This window comes from Anolis sagrei, chromosome 2, assembly GCF_037176765.1.
Source record: "Anolis sagrei isolate rAnoSag1 chromosome 2, rAnoSag1.mat, whole genome shotgun sequence".
Classification (NCBI taxonomy): Eukaryota; Metazoa; Chordata; class Lepidosauria; order Squamata; family Dactyloidae; genus Anolis; species Anolis sagrei.
The window spans coordinates 298,297,587-298,314,044 of record NC_090022.1 but is presented as its reverse complement, the minus strand read 5'-3'; the positions used below and the strand labels follow the sequence as shown (position 1 = coordinate 298,314,044).

Below are 16,458 nucleotides of genomic sequence, written 5' to 3'. Positions count from 1 at the left end.
TATTATTATTATTATTATTATTTTAATATTTATTTTTGTCGGCGCTGATTGTGTTTAAGTGCAAGCCAAGGTCTTTAGGCACTGCGCCCAGTGTGCGATCACCACTGGGACCACCTTGACTGGCTTGTGCCAGAGTCTTTGTAGTTCTATCTTTATTATTATTATTATTATTATTATTATTATTATTATTTTAATATTTATTTTTGTCAGCGCTGATTGTGTTTAAGGGCAGGCCAAGGTCTTTAGGCACTGCGCCCTTTATTATTATTATTATTATTAATAATAATAATAATAATAATAATACCCCGCTCTATCTTCCCAAAGGGATTCAAAGTGGCTAGACAGAAAAAAAACATTAGTATACAATTTAAAATATACAACTATACAAGCATTAAAACAGAATTAAACACAAACAATGCAAAAAAGAATCACAGTTAAATTCACAGTGCCTTTCAATCTCTCCTTGCTTCTGCCTCACCCTCGGAATGCAATCAGAGATGATATATATATATATATATATATATATATATATATATATATATATGCATTCTCTGTACATAATGAGTACCTTAAAAACAAAAGAACCAATGAACGAAATCACACCAAATTTGGCAACAAAATGTCTCACAACACAAGGAGTGACCATCACTCAAAAAATTATGATTTTGTCATTTGGGAGTTGAGATTGCTGGGATTTATAGTTCACCTACAATCAAAGAGCATTCTGAACTCCATCAACGATGGAATTGAACCAAACATCGCACACAGTTCTCCCCTGACCAACAGAAAATATTGGAAGGGTTTGGTGGGCATTGACCTTGAGTTTGGGAGTTGTAGTTCACCTACATCCAGAGAGCGCTGTGGACTCAAACAATGATGGATCTGGACCAAACTTGGCACAAAAACTCAATACGCCCAAATATGAACACAGATGGAGTTTGGGGGAACACTGTACTGGACCTTTGTATTGCTTACAAATTCGAAAGTCGTAGAATAATCAGAGTTGGGATCGTTCTCCAGGGCCAAGCAGCCCAAGCCCATTCTGTCGGGAAGACCCAACCCGATCCCCCAACCCCAAAATAGGAAGGGAAGATGTCTTAGCCAACTCCTCTCCGTTTCGCAAAGACACACAGACATAAAGGGACAAACGGGCAGATCATTACCTGCCCAGAGAGAAGGCAGACCCAAGAAAGCAAGGTCTGGGGGGCGGAGGATGAGGAGGGGGCTCTGCCCAAATAGGAAGCCTGTGCTTCCCCATTGGACGCTCCTCCCTTGCCTTTTGCCTTCCAGCAGGGAGACCCTTATATAGAGCGAGATGCCTTCCAGGCAAAAGCAGCTTGGCTCAGCGTTGCAGAGCTCAGGCTGGGCACCGGCTGGCCTTCCTCCTCTTCCTCTTCACCAAGCAAACAGAGGGAGGGCAAGCTCAAGCAGGGGAAGCCATGGAAAGAAGGACCCCCCCCCCCCCAAATTGGCATTCACGTGCCAGCTCCATGAGAAGCAGCTGGGCTTTAAATAGCCACTCTCTAAGTCAGCTGGGAAGGAAGCCCACAGGGACAAGGACTGAGCAACTTTGCTGCTGTTGTGAGCTGTCAAGTGTGCTTTGATGGTGCTTTCCCTGCACGGTAAGGGGTTGGACTAGATGGCCAAGGCGGCCATTACAGCATTCCTTTCTAAGCGATTGCAGGCTGACTCTTTCATGATCTGCTCCAGAATCTTTCCTGGCCTTGATGTCAGGCTGACCAGACATCGGTCTTTCTTTCCCTTCTTGGAGCTCGGGACAACATTCGCTCTCCACCAGTCTGCAGGGACTTGTCCCGTTCTCCAAGAATTCTCCAAGAAGATTGCCACTGGTTCTGAAAGGACTTCTGCTAGTTCCTTCAATACTCTTGGATTTTGAGTTGCATTTCCTATTACTTCATCCACTCTGTATTGCTCAGGTTGAACCCCAATCTCCTTACAGGAGAAAGAGGACTGAGGCAAAGAAGATGTTGAGCAGGTCTGCCTTTTCCCTATCTATCACCTGTTAGCATTTCACCACCTTCCCCATAATGGGGCCGAACGTTCTTTAAAGCACCAAAATAAGTCACTTCTTTCCAGGGTGAAGAGGAACCATTGAGGAGAAACACCCTTTGGGTTTGGTCTAGGACTTCGCTCCGTCTAGGCACAAGACTCCTGCTCAGATTAAATCCTAATCTCCTTTCAGAAGAAGACTAAGGCAAAGAAGGTGTTGAGCAGTTCTGCCTTTTCTCTATCTAACCCCATTAGCACTTCACCACCTTCTTCATCCAAAGGCCCAATACCTCTTTATGGCACCCAAATAGCCACTTCTTTCCAGGGTGAACAGGAACCATTGGGGGGAAAACACCTTTGGGTTCGGACTAGGGCTTCCCTCCATCCAGGCACAAGACTCCTGCTCAGATTAAATCCCAACCTCCTTTCGAGAGAAGACTGAGGCAAAGAAGGTGTTGATCATCAAGTTTGCAGACGACATCAAATTGGGATAGCCAAGACTCCAGAGGACAGGAACAGGATTCAAAACGATCTTGACAGATTAGAGAGATGGGCCAAAACTAACAAAATGAAGTTCAATAGGGACAAATGCAAGATACTCCAGGAAAAACTAAATGCAAAGATACAGAATGAGGGAGGCCTGGCTTGAGAGCAGTACATGTGAAAAAGATCTTGGAGTCCTCGTGGACAACAAATTAAACATGAGCCAACAATGTGATGTGGCGGCAAAAAAAGCCAATGGGATTTTGGCCTGCATCAATAGGAGCATAGTGTCTAGGTCCAGGGAAGTCATGCTCCCCATGCTCTATTCCGCTTTGGTTAGACCACACCTGGAATATTGTGTCCAATTCTGGGCACCACAATTCAAGAGAGATATTGAGAAGCTGGAATGTGTCCAGAGGAGGGTGACTAAAATGATCAAGGGTCTGGAGAACAAGGCCTATGAGGAGCGGCTTAAGGAGCTAGGCATGTTTAGCCTGAAGGAGAGAAGGCTGAGAGGAGACTTGATAGCCATGTATAAATATGTGAGAGGAAGCCACAGGGAGGAGGGAGCAAGCTTGTTTTCTGCTTCCTTGGAGACTAGGACACGGAACAATGGCTTCAAACTACAAGAGAGGAGATTCCATCTGAACATGAGGAAGAACTTCCTGACTGTGAGAGCTGTTCAGCAGTGGAACTCTCTGCCCCGGAGTGTGGTGGAGGCTCCTTCTTTGGAAGCTTTTAAACAGAGGCTGGATGGCCATCTGTCAGGGGTGCTTTGAATGCAATATTCCTGCTTCTTGGCAGAATGAGGTTGGACTGGATGGCCCATGAGGTCCCTTCCAACTCTTTGATTCTATGATTCTATGAGTCCTGCTCAGATTAAATCCCAATCTTCTTTCAGGAGAAAGAGGACTGAGGCAAAGAAGGTGTTGAGCAGCTCTGCCTTTTCCCTATCTAACCCCGTTACCATTTCACCACCTTCTCCATGCAGATGCCAAACCCTCTTTAATGCACCCAAATAGTCACTTCTTTCTGGGATGAGAAGGAACCATTGGGGGGAAACACCCTTTGGGTTCGGACTAGGGCTTCCCTCCATCCAGGCACAAGACTCCTGCTCAGATTAAATCCCAATCTCTTTTCAGGAGAAGACTGAGGCAAAGAAGGTGTTGAGCAGCTCTGCCTTTTCTCTATCTATCCCGTTAGCACTTCACCTTCTTCATGCAAAAGCCAAATACCTCTTTACGGCACCCAAATAGCCACTTCTCTCCAGGGTGAAGAGGAATCATTGGGGAGAAACACCCTTTGGTTTGGACTAGGGTTTCCCTCCATCAAGGCACAAGACTCCTGCTCAGATTAAATCCTAATCTACTTTCGGGAGGAGACTGAGGCAAAGAAGGTGTTGAGCAGCTCTGCCTTTTCCCTATCTAACCCCATTAGCATTTTACCACCTTCTTCATCCAAAGGTCCAATACATCTTTAAGACACCCAAATAGTCACTTCTTTCCAGGGTGAAGAGGAACCATTGAGAGAAACACCCTTTAGGTTCAGACGAGGGCTTCACTCCATCCAGGCACAAGACTCCTGTTCAGATTGAATCCCAATCTACTTTCGGGAGGAGACTGAGGCAAAGAAGGTGTTGAGCAGCTCTGCCTTTTCTCTGTCTATCCCATTAGCACTTCACCTTCTTCATGCAAAGGCCAAATACCTCTTTATGGCACCCAAATAGTCACTTCTTTCCAGGGTGAAGAGGAACCATTGGGAAGAAACACCCTTGGTGTTCAGACTAGGGCTTCCCTCCATCCAGGCACAAGACTCCTGCTCAAATCAAATCCCAATCTCCTTTCAGGAGAAGACTGAGGCAAAGGAGGTGTTGAGCAGCTCTGCCTTTTCCCTTTCTATCCCGTTAGCACTTCATCTTCTTCATGCAAAGGCTGAATACCTCTTTATGGCACCCAAATAGTCACTTCTTTCCAGGGTGAAGAGGAACCATTGGGAGAAACACCCTTTGGGTTCAGACTAGGGCTTCCCTCCATCCCGGCACAAGACTCCTGCTCAGATTAAATCCCAATCTACTTTCGGGAGGAGACTGAGGCAAAGAAGGTGTTGAGCAGCTCTGCCTTTTCTCTATCTATCCCATTAGCATTTCACCACCTTCTTCATCCAAAGGCCGAATACCTCTTTACGGCACCCAAATAGTCACTTCTTTCCAGGTTGAAGATGGACCATTGGGGAGATTCTTCCTAAAGACTGCCAACGTGGGTGCTAGTCTAATGCCTTTGGGGAGGGTGTTCCAGAGTCGGGGGGCAACCACAGAGAAGGCCCTGTCCCTCGTCCCCACCAAACACGCCTGTGACGCAGGTGGGATTGCGAGCGAAGGGAGCGCGTGGGTTCATAAACGGAGATCCGGATGAGCGAAGGGAGCGCGTGGGTTCATAAACGGAGATACGGGCACGCAGGTAGGCAGGTCCCAAACCATTTAGGGCTTTGTAGGTAAGCACCTGCACCTTGAATTGGGCTCGGTAGGTATGGCACCCAAATAGCCACTTCTTTCCAGGTTAAAGATGGACCATTGGGGAGATTCTTCCTAAAGACTGCCAACGTGGATGCTAGTCTAATGTCTTTGGGGAGGGTGTTCCAGAGTCGGGGGGCAACCACAGAGAAGGCCCTGTCCCTCGTCCCCACCAAACACGCCTGTGACGCAGGTGGGATTGCGAGCGAAGGGAGCGCGTGGGTTCATAAACGGAGATCCGGATGAGCGAAGGGAGCGCGTGGGTTCATAAACAGAGATACGGGCACGCAGGTAGGCAGGTCCCAAACCATTTAGGGCTTTGTAGGTGAGCACCTGCACCTTGAATTGGGCTCGGTAGGTATGGCACCCAAATAGCCACTTCTTTCCAGGGTGAACAGGACTCATTGGGGAGAAACACCCTTTGGGTTCGGACTAGGGTTTCCCTCCATCCAGGCACAAGACTCCTGTTGATGCAAGCCTAGAATCACACCGACTTGTTTCAGGGACCTCTCCATCCCCAACTAATACAAAGGGCCAGCCAGTTCAATGCTGCCAGTGCTTTCAGAGGGAGACGGAGTGACCCTCCAGCCTCGGTCACATACAAAGTACGTCTCCCCCACCACCATCACCACAATTGCCTGGAGAAATACCAACGAAAGAGGCCCCTCGGCTCATTCCATTGTTGGCGGGAGAGATGGCACACAGCCGCTACCGCCGCCACAGCAAACCACTGACCTCCGACCCTTGACTCCAGGGAACAAGTGGACTCCCCCAGAGGCAGACAAAAGGGAGCCAGACAGGTTGTCCTCTCTCACGCTCCCCCCCAAACCCACACCTGTGTTCCTCCCTTGCATGCCATACCAAGGGCTGTCACCGTCCTCCTCCTCCTCTTCCTCCTCCTCCTCTTCTTCTTCTTTCTCTGCTTTGGCGCTGGAATGAGGAGGGGGCTGGGAAGCTCCTGTCAGAAAACAAAGAGGCAGAGGAGCTGCGGCGGGGAAGGAAGGAAGGGAATGAGGAAGGGGGGCGCAGGAGCCTTCACTCTGCCTCAAATGCCGCCAGGAAGAAGGGAGAAGGGGGCTGCCACTTACTTCTGGAAAGGAGGAAGGAGGAGAAGGAGGCAGGCAGGCAGCAAAGGGGGTCTCAAAGCCAAGGCACAATTCATACCCACACCCAATGCAAGACCCACACTTGCCTTTGCAAGCCTAGAAAATCCTAACATTGCGGGAGACCCCAAAGGTCATCCAGACAAACCCCCTTGAACACACTATCCAACGGACAGCCGCGCAACCGCTGCTTAAATACATCTATAACATCACATATTACATTTTTAGACAAGCAAAATCCAGAACACCAGGAAAGAGTCTTCCTCCTGGTCATGACAACAGCAGCAAGAATTATTTATTTATCATGTCAGGAGCAGACCAAACAGTTGTATTGCATTTTTAACAAACAAACAAAACACAAAGTTTGCAAGTAGTTGATTAAATGTCCCGAGCTCTGAGGATTACCTGGGAAGGAATCCCACTGGAGCATTGCAGCGCACCCAAATACCTGGGAGTCACTCTGGACCATGCTCTGACCTACAAGAAGCACTGCCTGAACATCAAGCAAAAAGTGGGCGCTAGAAACAATATCATACGAAAGCTGACTGGCACAACCTGAGGATCACAACCAGACACAGTGAAGACATCTGCCCTTGCGCTGTGCTACTCTGCTGCTGAGTATGCATGCCCAGTGTGGAACACATCTCACCATGCTAAAACAGTGGATGTGGCTCTTAAGGAGACATGCCGCATTATCACGGGGTGTCTGCGCCCTACACCACTGGAGAAATTACACTGCTTAGCCGGTATTGCACCACCTGACATCCGCCGGGAAGTTGCAGCCAATAGTGAAAGGACCAAGGCAGAGACATCTCCAGCTCATTCCCTGTTTGGGTATCAGCCAGCACGTCAACGACTTAAATCTAGAAATAGTTTTCTAAGATCTACAGAGACACTCGCTGGAACACCTCAGCAAGCAAGAGTCCAAAAGTGGCAGGCTCAAACCCAGAACCTCAACCAATGGCTGATACCAAATGAGAGACTCCCCCCTGGGCACACAGAGGACTGGGCAACTTGGAAGCCGCTGAACAGACTGCGCTCTGGCACCACGAGATGCAGAGCCAACCTTCAGAAATGGGGCCACAAAGTGGAATCCACGACATGCGAGTGCGAAGGAGAGCAAACCACTGACCACCTGCTGCAATGCAACCTGAGCCCTGCCACATGCACCATGGAGGACCTTCTTGCAGCAACACCAGAGGCACTCCAAGTGGCCAGATACTGGTCAAAGGACATTTAATCAACTACCAAACTCACAAATGATGTATTTTGTCTGTTTGTTTGCTTTGTTCTGTTAGAAATGTAATATAATGGACTGGTTGCCCTGACATGACAAATAAATACGGGGAGTGCAACCCCATCCAGCACAGGTTGCCACCCAGATGAGTGACTGACCTGGAGGACCTCTGTCTTGTCAGGATTGATCCTCAAGCAAAGACTGTTGTGACTTAAAACAGTTGTGTAGCAGTAAACACAAAAGTTTTGGGATGGGATGTATGCACATACCATTCCTCCCATGTTTTGCCATTTCACTCTAGCTTGGCTGGCTGCATAAAAATCTTTCAAATCAGGAACAGAAAATATTTCAAATTTTGTTATTTGGCACAATCTATGCTTTGGATATGAATTTGAAGTAAATAAATGCATACATCTAAAAGTCTGGACCTCTTCGCTTGTGGCTTCCTGTGCGGCAAGATGGGGTTGGACCCGGTCCTGTTCAACATCTTTATTAATGACTTAGATGAAGGGCTAGAAGGTATGATCATCAAGTTTGCAGATGACACCAAATTGGGAGGGAGAGCCAATACTCCAGAGGACAGGAGCAGGATTCAAAACGATCTTGACAGATTAGAGAGATGATTGGCCAAAACTAACAAAATGAAGTTCAACAGCGACAAATGCAAGATACTCCACTTTGGCAGGAAAAACGAAATGCAAAGAGACAGAATGAGGGACAATGCCTGGTTCGAGAGCAGGACGTGTGAAAAAGATCTTGGAGTCCTCGTGGACAACAAGTTAAACATGAGCCAACAATGTGATGTGGCAGCAAAAAAAGCCAATGGGATTTTGACCTGCATCAAGAGGAGCCTAGTGTCGAGATCTAGGGAAGTCCTGCTCCCCATGCTCTATTCCGCCTTGGTTAGACCACACCTGGAATATTGTGTCCAATTCTGGGCACCACAATTCAAGAGAGATATTGACAAGCTGGAATGTGTCCAGAGGAGGGCGACTAAAATGACCAAGGGTCTGGAGAACAAGCCCTATGAGGAGCGGCTTAAAGAGCTGGGCATGTTTAGCCTGAAGAAGAGAAGGATGAGAGGAGATATGAAAGCCATGTATAAATATGTGAGAGGAAGCCACTGGGAGGAGGGAGCAAGCTTGTTTTCTGCTTCCCTGGAGACTAGGACGCAATGGAACAATGGCTTCAAACTACAAGAGAGGAGATTCCATCTGAACATGAGGAAGAACTTCCTGACTGTGAGAGCTGTTCAGCAGTGGAACTCTCTGCTGAACACTTGATGCACAGGTGTCGGCGTGGCCAGGAGGGGCTTCGCACAATTAAAACTCGTGCTGCAACTGTGACCTTATCTCGTGAACTTCCTGTGAGTGCCGTTCAGCAGTGGAACTCTCTGCCCCAGAGTGTGGTGGAGCCTCCTTCTTTGGAAGCTTTTAAACAGAGGCTGGATGACCATCTGTCAGGGGTGATTTGAAGGCAATATTCCTGTTTCTTGGCAGGGGGTTGGACTGGACGGCCCATGAGGTCTCTTCCAACTCTAATTCTATGATTCTATGCTTCTATGATTCCACAGATATATAAACCCTTTTGCCTAGTTCCAACAGACTTCACTATCTCTGAGGATGCTTGCCAAAGTGCAGGCGAAATGTCAGGAGAGAATGCCTCTAGACCATGGCCATACAGCCCGAAAAAAATCTACAACAACCCAAAGTATGGATCACCAATGTTGCAATCCCAGGTAACAGCAGGATTGCAGAGAAACAACTGGAAAAGGTGACATGATACGAGGATTCAAAGATCGAACTGCAATGACTCTGGCACAATGGCTTCAAACTACAAGAGAGGAGATTCCATCTGAACATGAGGAAGAACTTCCTGACTGTGAGAGCCGTTCAGCAGTGGAACTCTCTGCCCCGGAGTGTGGTGGGGGCTCCTTCTTTGGAGGCTTTGAAGCAGAGGCTGGATGGCCATCTGTCAGGGGTTATTTGAATGCAATATTCCTGCTTCTTGGCAGAATGGGGTTGGACTGGATGGCCCATGAGGTCCCCATGCTCTATCCCACTTTGGTTAGACCACACCTGGAATATTGTGTCTAATTCTGGGCACCACAATTCAAGAGAGATATTGACAAGCTGGAATGTGTCCAGGGGAAGGCGACTAAAATGACCAAGAGTCTGGAGAACAAGCCCTATGAGGAGCGGCTTAAAGAGCTGGGCATGTTTAGCCTGAAGAAGAGAAGGCTGAGAGGAGATATGATAGCCATGTATAAATATGTGAGAGGAAGCCACAGGGAGGAGGGAGCAAGCTTGTTTTCTGCTTCCCTGGAGACTAGGACGTGGAACAATGGCTTCAAACTACAAGAGAGGAGATTCCATCTGAACATGAGGAAGAACTTCCTGACTGTGAGAGCCGTTCAGCAGTGGAACTCTGTGCCGCGGAGTGTGGCGGAGGCTCCTTCGTTGGAAGCTTTTAAGCAGAGGCTGGATGGCCATCTGTCAGTGGTGATTTGAATGCAATATTCCTGCTTCTTGGCAGAATTGGGTTGGACTGGATGGCCCATGAGGTCTCTTCCAACTATAGGATTCTAGGATTCTATGGACTAGATGGCCTTTGGAGGCCTCTTCCAATTCTAGGATTCTATGCCTCTAGTTCATAGAACAGGCCAACTTTGGACTAAAACCCGGAGTGGATGCACCCGTAGCTATTCTGGGGGGTGGGGGGGGAAAGCAAAATATAGGGAATTTTGTGCCATCTGAAGAATTTGCTCAGTGGTTTCTCTCCACTCACCTCTGCAGTTTGGAGACTTGTAGGGGGGGATTTCTTATCCCCCAAACCTGGATCTTCCTGCTGCCCCTTTGCACCTGGGTAGACCCCCACCCCAAAGTCAGCCTACTGTCAGTCACTGTGACACCCCGCCCCCTCACACCTACCTTGGTGCAGACAGCCAATGAGAGCACAGTATGCAAATGAGGACTAAGCAACAACAGAGTGGGTTAGAGGTGAGTGTTTTGGGGTTCAAAACAACAATAATAACAACAATAAACGTAACCAGGTTTACTCCTGAATTTTAACTGTGTCACTGTTACACCTTGGACTCTATATCAGTGTTTCTCAACCTTGGGGTCGGGACCCCCAGGGTGGGGGGGGGGGGGGTCACAAGGGGGTGTAGGAAAAGTCACCAAAGACCATCAGAAAACACAGTATTTTCTGTTGGTCTTGGAGGTTCCGTGTGGGAAGTTTGGCCCAATTCTATCGTTGGTGAGGTTCGGAATGCTCTTTGATTGTTGGTGAACGATAAATCCCAGCAACTACAACTCCCAAATGTATTTATTTATCTATTTCGCATATTTGTATTCTGTCCTTCTCACCCCTGGAGGGGGACTCTGGGTAGCTTCACAAACAATGCCAACAAATGCCAAGGTCTATTTTCCCCAAACTCCACCAGTGTTCACATTTGGGCATATTGAGTATTCGTGCCAAGTTTGGTCCAGATCCATCCTTGTTTGAGTCCACAGTGCTCTCTGGATGTAGGTGAACTACAACTCCAAAACCCAAGATCAGTGCCCAACAAACCCTTCCAGTATTTTCTGTTGGTCTTGGGAGTTCTTTGTGCCAAGTTTGGCTCAATTCCATTAATGGTGTAGTTCAGAATACTCTTTGACTGTAGGTGAACTACAAATCCCAGCAACTGCAACTCCCAAATGTCAAGGTCTGTTTTCCCCAAACTCGATCTGTGTTCATATTTTGGCATATGGAGTATTTGCACTAAGTTTGGTCCAGATCTATTATTGTTTGAGTCCACAGTGCTCTCTGGATGTAGGTGAACTACAACTCCAAAACTCAAGGTCAATGCCTACCAAACCCTTCCCATATTTTCTGTTGGTCATGGGAGGTCTGTGTTAAAAATTTGGTTCAATTTCATTGTTGGTGGATTTCAGAATGATTGGAGGTGAACTATAAATCCCAGCAACTCCCAAAGGACAAAATCAATCCTCTCCACAACCCCACCAATATTCAAATTTGGTTGTATTATTGGATATTTGTGCCCAGTTTGGTCCCGTGAATGCAAATATATCCTGCATATCGGATGTTTACATTACGATTCATAATAGGAACACAATTAGTTGTGAAGTAGCAATGAAAATAATTTTATGGTTGGGGGTCACCACAACATAAGTAACTGTATTAAGGGGTCGTGGCATTAGGAAGGTTGAGAAACACTGTTCTAAGGATTCTAAATAATTCTAAATAATTCTAAGGATTATTTCTGCATTTGATATATTAAAATATTCCCATCCAAACCCAAGTAACGAAGGTGGAGGCATTACTTATCATTCAACCCTTGTATAATAGAGAAATGCAAAGGAAGTCTTCGGGCCCTTCCACACTGCCCCTCTATCCCAGGATCTGATCCCAGAGTATCTGTTTACCCCAGGTTATCTGGCAGTAGGGATGCATACATTCCAGTTTAAAGCAGACCGTCTGGGATCCTTGGAGTTGTAGTTTCGCAAGGACACTTTGAACTGAGTGCGTACAGTTTACTCCCAACGGCTCACTCTTCTCCCAAGCTGCTCAGGAAAGATAAAAGGGAGGCTTGATAAGACGTTGTTCCTTTTTCAAAGCCTGGAACAGCCTTCTTCAACTTGGCAGCCTCCAGATAGGCTGGACTACAACACCCATAATTATCAGCACATAGAAGATGGCTTTGAAAGGCAGCAGATCACAGGAGCTGTCTTCATAGGCCTGTCAGCAGCCTATGAGACTGTGAACCACCATTGCCTCCTCCTGAGAAAAATGTATAATATCACAAAGGACGATCACAAAGGACGACCACCTCACCCGCCTCATAGGAAACCTGCTACAAAACAGGAGCTTTTTTGTTGAGTTCCAGGGCCAGAGAAGCAGATGGCGGAAACAGAAGAACGGCCTGCCTCAGGGGAGCGTGCTTGCTCCATCCATGTTCAACATCTACACAAATGACCAGCCACTGCCAGAAGGGACAGAGAGCTTCATCTATGCTGATGATCGTGCCATCACCGCTCAAGCAGGGAGCTTTGAGATGGTTGAACAAAAGCTCTCCGGAGCTCTAGGTGCTCTAACTGCCTATTACAGGGAAAACCAACTGATCCCTAATCCATCTAAAACACAGACATGCGCCTTTCATGTTAAGAACAGACAAGCATCCTGAGCTCTGAGGATGACCTGGGAAGGAATCCCACTGGAACATTGCAACACACCCAAATACCTGGGAGTCACTCTGGCCCGTGCTCTGACCTACAAGAAGCACTGCCTGAACATCAAACAAAAAGTGGGCGCTAGAAACAACATCATACGAAAGCTGACTGGCACAACCTGGGGATCACAACCAGACACAGTGAAGACATCTGCCCTTGCGCTATGCTACTCTGCTGCTGAGTCTGCATGCCCAGTGTGGAACACATCTCACCACGCTAAAACAGTGGATCTGGCTCTTAATGAGACATGCCGCATTATCACGGGGTGTCTGCGCCCTACAACACTGGAGAAATTACACTGCTTAGCCGGTATTGCACCACCTGACATCCGCCGGGAAGTAGCAGCCAATAGTGAAAGGACCAAGGCAGAGGCATCTCCAGCTCATCCCCTGTTTGGGTATTAGCCAGCACGTCAACGACTTAAATCAAGACATATTTTTATTTAGATCTACAGAGACATTCGCTGGAACGCCTCAGCAAGCAAGAGTCCAAAAGTGGCAGGCCCAAACCCAGCACCTCAATCCATGGGTGATACCAGATGAGAGACTCCCTCCTGGGCACACAGAAGACTGGGCGACTTGGAAGGCGCTGATCAGACTGCGCTCTGGCACCACGAGATGCAGAGCCAATCTTCAGAAATGGGGCCACAAAGTGGAATCCTCAACATGCGAGTGCGGAGAGGAGCAAACCACTGACCACCTGCTGCAATGCAACCTGAGCCCTGCCACATGCACAATGGAGGACCTTCTTATAGTAACACCAGAAGCACTCCAAGTGGCCAGATACTTGTCAAAGGACATTTAATCAACTACCAAGTCTGCAAAATCTGTGGGTTTTTTTAATCTGTTTGTTTATTTCTGTTAGAAATGTAATACAATGGTATGGTTGCTGATGACACGATAAATAAAATAAATTACACCCATAATCCGCAGGAGGCACAACATGTGTGGCAATAGAGGGAGAAGCCAATGCCATTTCACAGAGGTGTTGTTTGCTGTTTTTGGGCCAGCAAAAGAACCAAAAAAAGCGCTGCATGTGGACTCAGGGTCTCATTTGGCCACCTTGGATGCACAAACAAGGAGAATATCACGTTGGCAGATGAGAAAGAAACGTCTGGAATAAATATCTCTTTAGCCTAAGTGATTGTATTACACACCACACTCCGGTAACACAATTAGGTACTCCAGCAATTGCTCCGCCGAGAGAGAGAAATCTATGACAGGCAGCATGCATTATTATTTTTTACATGAGGCACAAATGCACGAAAAGGTGAAACGTCAGGAAAGAATGCTACTGGAACATGGCCATACAGCCCGGGAAACTCACAGCAACCCACACCAAAAGACCCTCATCAGAATCTCAGCCGCTTTGTATATAGAGAGAGAAAGAAAGAAAGAGGCAAGCATGGAAGTAAAGAGCGAAGGAAGGAAGGAAAGAGGTAGAGAAGGAAAGAGGAAAAGAAAAAGGGAAAAGAGGAAAAGAAAAAGGGGGACGGAAACAAAGAGGTAGAGAAAGAAGGAAGGAGAGAAGGAAAGAAAAAAGGAAAGGAAAGATAGAGGGAGTGAAGGAAGAAGAGAAAGAAAGAGAGAAAGGGAGGGAGGGAAGGAAAGACAGAAGGAAGGATGGAAGCAAAAAGCGAAGGAAGGAAGGAAAGAGGTAGAGAAGGAAAGAGAAAGAGGAAAAGAAAAAAGGATAAGGAAAGAAAGATATATGGAAGGAAGGAAGGAAGGAAAAAAGGAAAGGAAGGAAAGAGGGAGTGAAGGAAGAAGAGAAAGAAATAGAGAAAGGGAGGGAAGGAAAGACAGAAGGAAGGATGGAACAAAAAGCAAAGGAAGGAAAAAGGTAGAGAAGGAAAGAGAAAGAGGAAAAGAAAAAAGGATGAGGAAAGAAAGAGATAGGAAAGGAAGGAAGGAGGGAAGGAAAGGAAGGAAAGGAAGGAAATAGGGGGTGTAGGAAGAAAGGAGAAAAAGAGGGAGGGAAGGAAAGACAGAAGGAAGGATGGAAGCAAAAAGCGAAGGGAGGAAGGAAAGAGGTAGAGAAGGAAACAGAAAGAGGAAAAGAAAAAGGGGGATGGAATCAAAGAGGTAGAGAAAGAAGGAAGGAGAGAAGGAAAGAAAAAAGGAAAGGAAGGAATGAAGGAAGAAGAGAAAGAAATAGAGAAAGGGAGGGAAGGAAAGACAGAAGGAAGGATGGAAGCAAAAAGCAAAGGAAGGAAAAAGGTAGAGAAGGAAAGAGAAAGAGGAAAAGAAAAAAGGATAAGGAAAGAAAGAGATAGGAAAGGAAGGAAGGAGGGAAGGAAAGGAAAGGAAGGAAAGAGGGAGTGTAGGAAGAAAGGAGAAAAAGAGGTAGGGAAGGAAAGACAGAAGGAAGGATGGAAGCAAAAAGCGAAGGAAGGAAGGAAGGAAGGAAGGAAGGAAGGAAGGAAGGAAGGAAAGAGGTAGAGAAGTAAAGAGAAAGAGGAAAAGAAAAAGGGATAAGGAAAGAAAGAGATAGGGAAGGAAGGAAGGAGGGAAGGAAAGGAAAGGAAGGAAAGAGGAAGTGTAGGAAGAAAGGAGAAAAAGAGGGAGGGAAGGAAAGACAGAAGGAAGGATGGAAGCAAAAAGCGAAGGAAGGAAGGAAAGAGGTAGAGAAGGAACGAGAAAGAGGAAAAGAAAAAGGAATAAGGAAAGAAAGAGATAGAGAAGGAAGGAGGGAAGGAAAGGAAAGGAAGGAAAGAGGGACTGTAGGAAGAAAGGAGAAAAAGAGGGAGGGAAGGAATCACCATCTCCCAAAATCTGAACTCAGGAACGGAAATTGGAATGTTGCTGGGCAGGAAGAGAGATTTAAAGATGGGCTCAAAGCCAACCTCAAAAACTGTGGCATAGACACAGAGAACTGGGAAGCCCTGGCCCTTGAGCACTCCAGCTGGAGGTCAGCTGTGACCATCAGTGCTGCAGAATACAAAGAGACACGAATGGAGGGAGAAACATGCCAAGAGGAAGGCATGTCAACCCAACCCTGACCGGGACTGTCTCCCATTTGGAAACCTCATTGGAGGAGAACATGAGGATCAAGAATAGGGCTCCACAGCCACCTACAGACCCACTGCCAAGACATCACATCATCCTCGAGCTACGAGGGATCGCCTAAGTAAGTAAGGTGTTACCTGCAAAACTTGGCCTCTTTACTCTCTGCCCTAGAGCAGTGGTTCTCAACCTTACTAATGCTGCAACCCCTTAATACAGTTCCTCATGTTGTGGTGACCCCCAACCATAATATTTTTTTTGTTGCTACTTCACAACTATAATTTTGCTACTGTTATTAATCATAATATAAATATCTGATATGCAGGATATATTTTCATTCACTGGACCAAATTTGGCCCAAATACGTGATATGCCCCAATTTGAATACTGGTGGGGTTGGCAGGGGATTGATGTCATTTGGGAGTTGTAGTTGCTGGGATTTATAGTTTACCTACAACCAAAGAGCATTATGAACTCAAACAATGTAATTGAACTAATCTTGCCACACAGAACTCCCGTGACCAACAGAAAATACTGGAAGGGTTTGGTGGGCACTGACCTTGAGTTTTGGAGATGTAGTTCATCTAGATCCAGAGAGCATTATGGACTCACACAATGATGGATCTGGACCAAACTTGCCATAAATACTCAACATGCCCAATGTGAATGAACGCTGGTGGAGTTTGGGGAAAATAGACCTTGCATTTGAGAGTTTTATTTGCTGGGATTTATAGTTCACCTATAATAAAAGATCATTCTGATCCCTACCAATGATAGAACTGGATCAAACTTCCCACATGGAACCCCTATGACCAACAGAAAATATGTTTTGGATAGTCTTTGGTAACCCCTCTGAAACCCCCTCGTAACCCCCCCA

The 16,458-nt window shown here is 46.7% G+C and overlaps 1 protein-coding gene across 3 annotated transcripts in view; it reads right to left on the bottom strand.

The window, feature by feature from the left end:
- ATOSB (atos homolog B) overlaps positions 1-16,458 on the bottom strand; it is a 59,113-nt gene that overhangs the window by 24,140 nt on the left and 18,515 nt on the right. The window contains exon 2 of one of the 3 annotated variants that reach the window (XM_067464689.1): positions 5,864-5,960. The exons of the other annotated variants lie outside the window; for them this stretch is intronic. The gene's annotated coding sequence lies outside the window, so the exon portion shown is untranslated. The remainder of the gene's footprint in view (positions 1-5,863; positions 5,961-16,458) is intronic. 3 annotated transcript variants of the gene reach the window in all.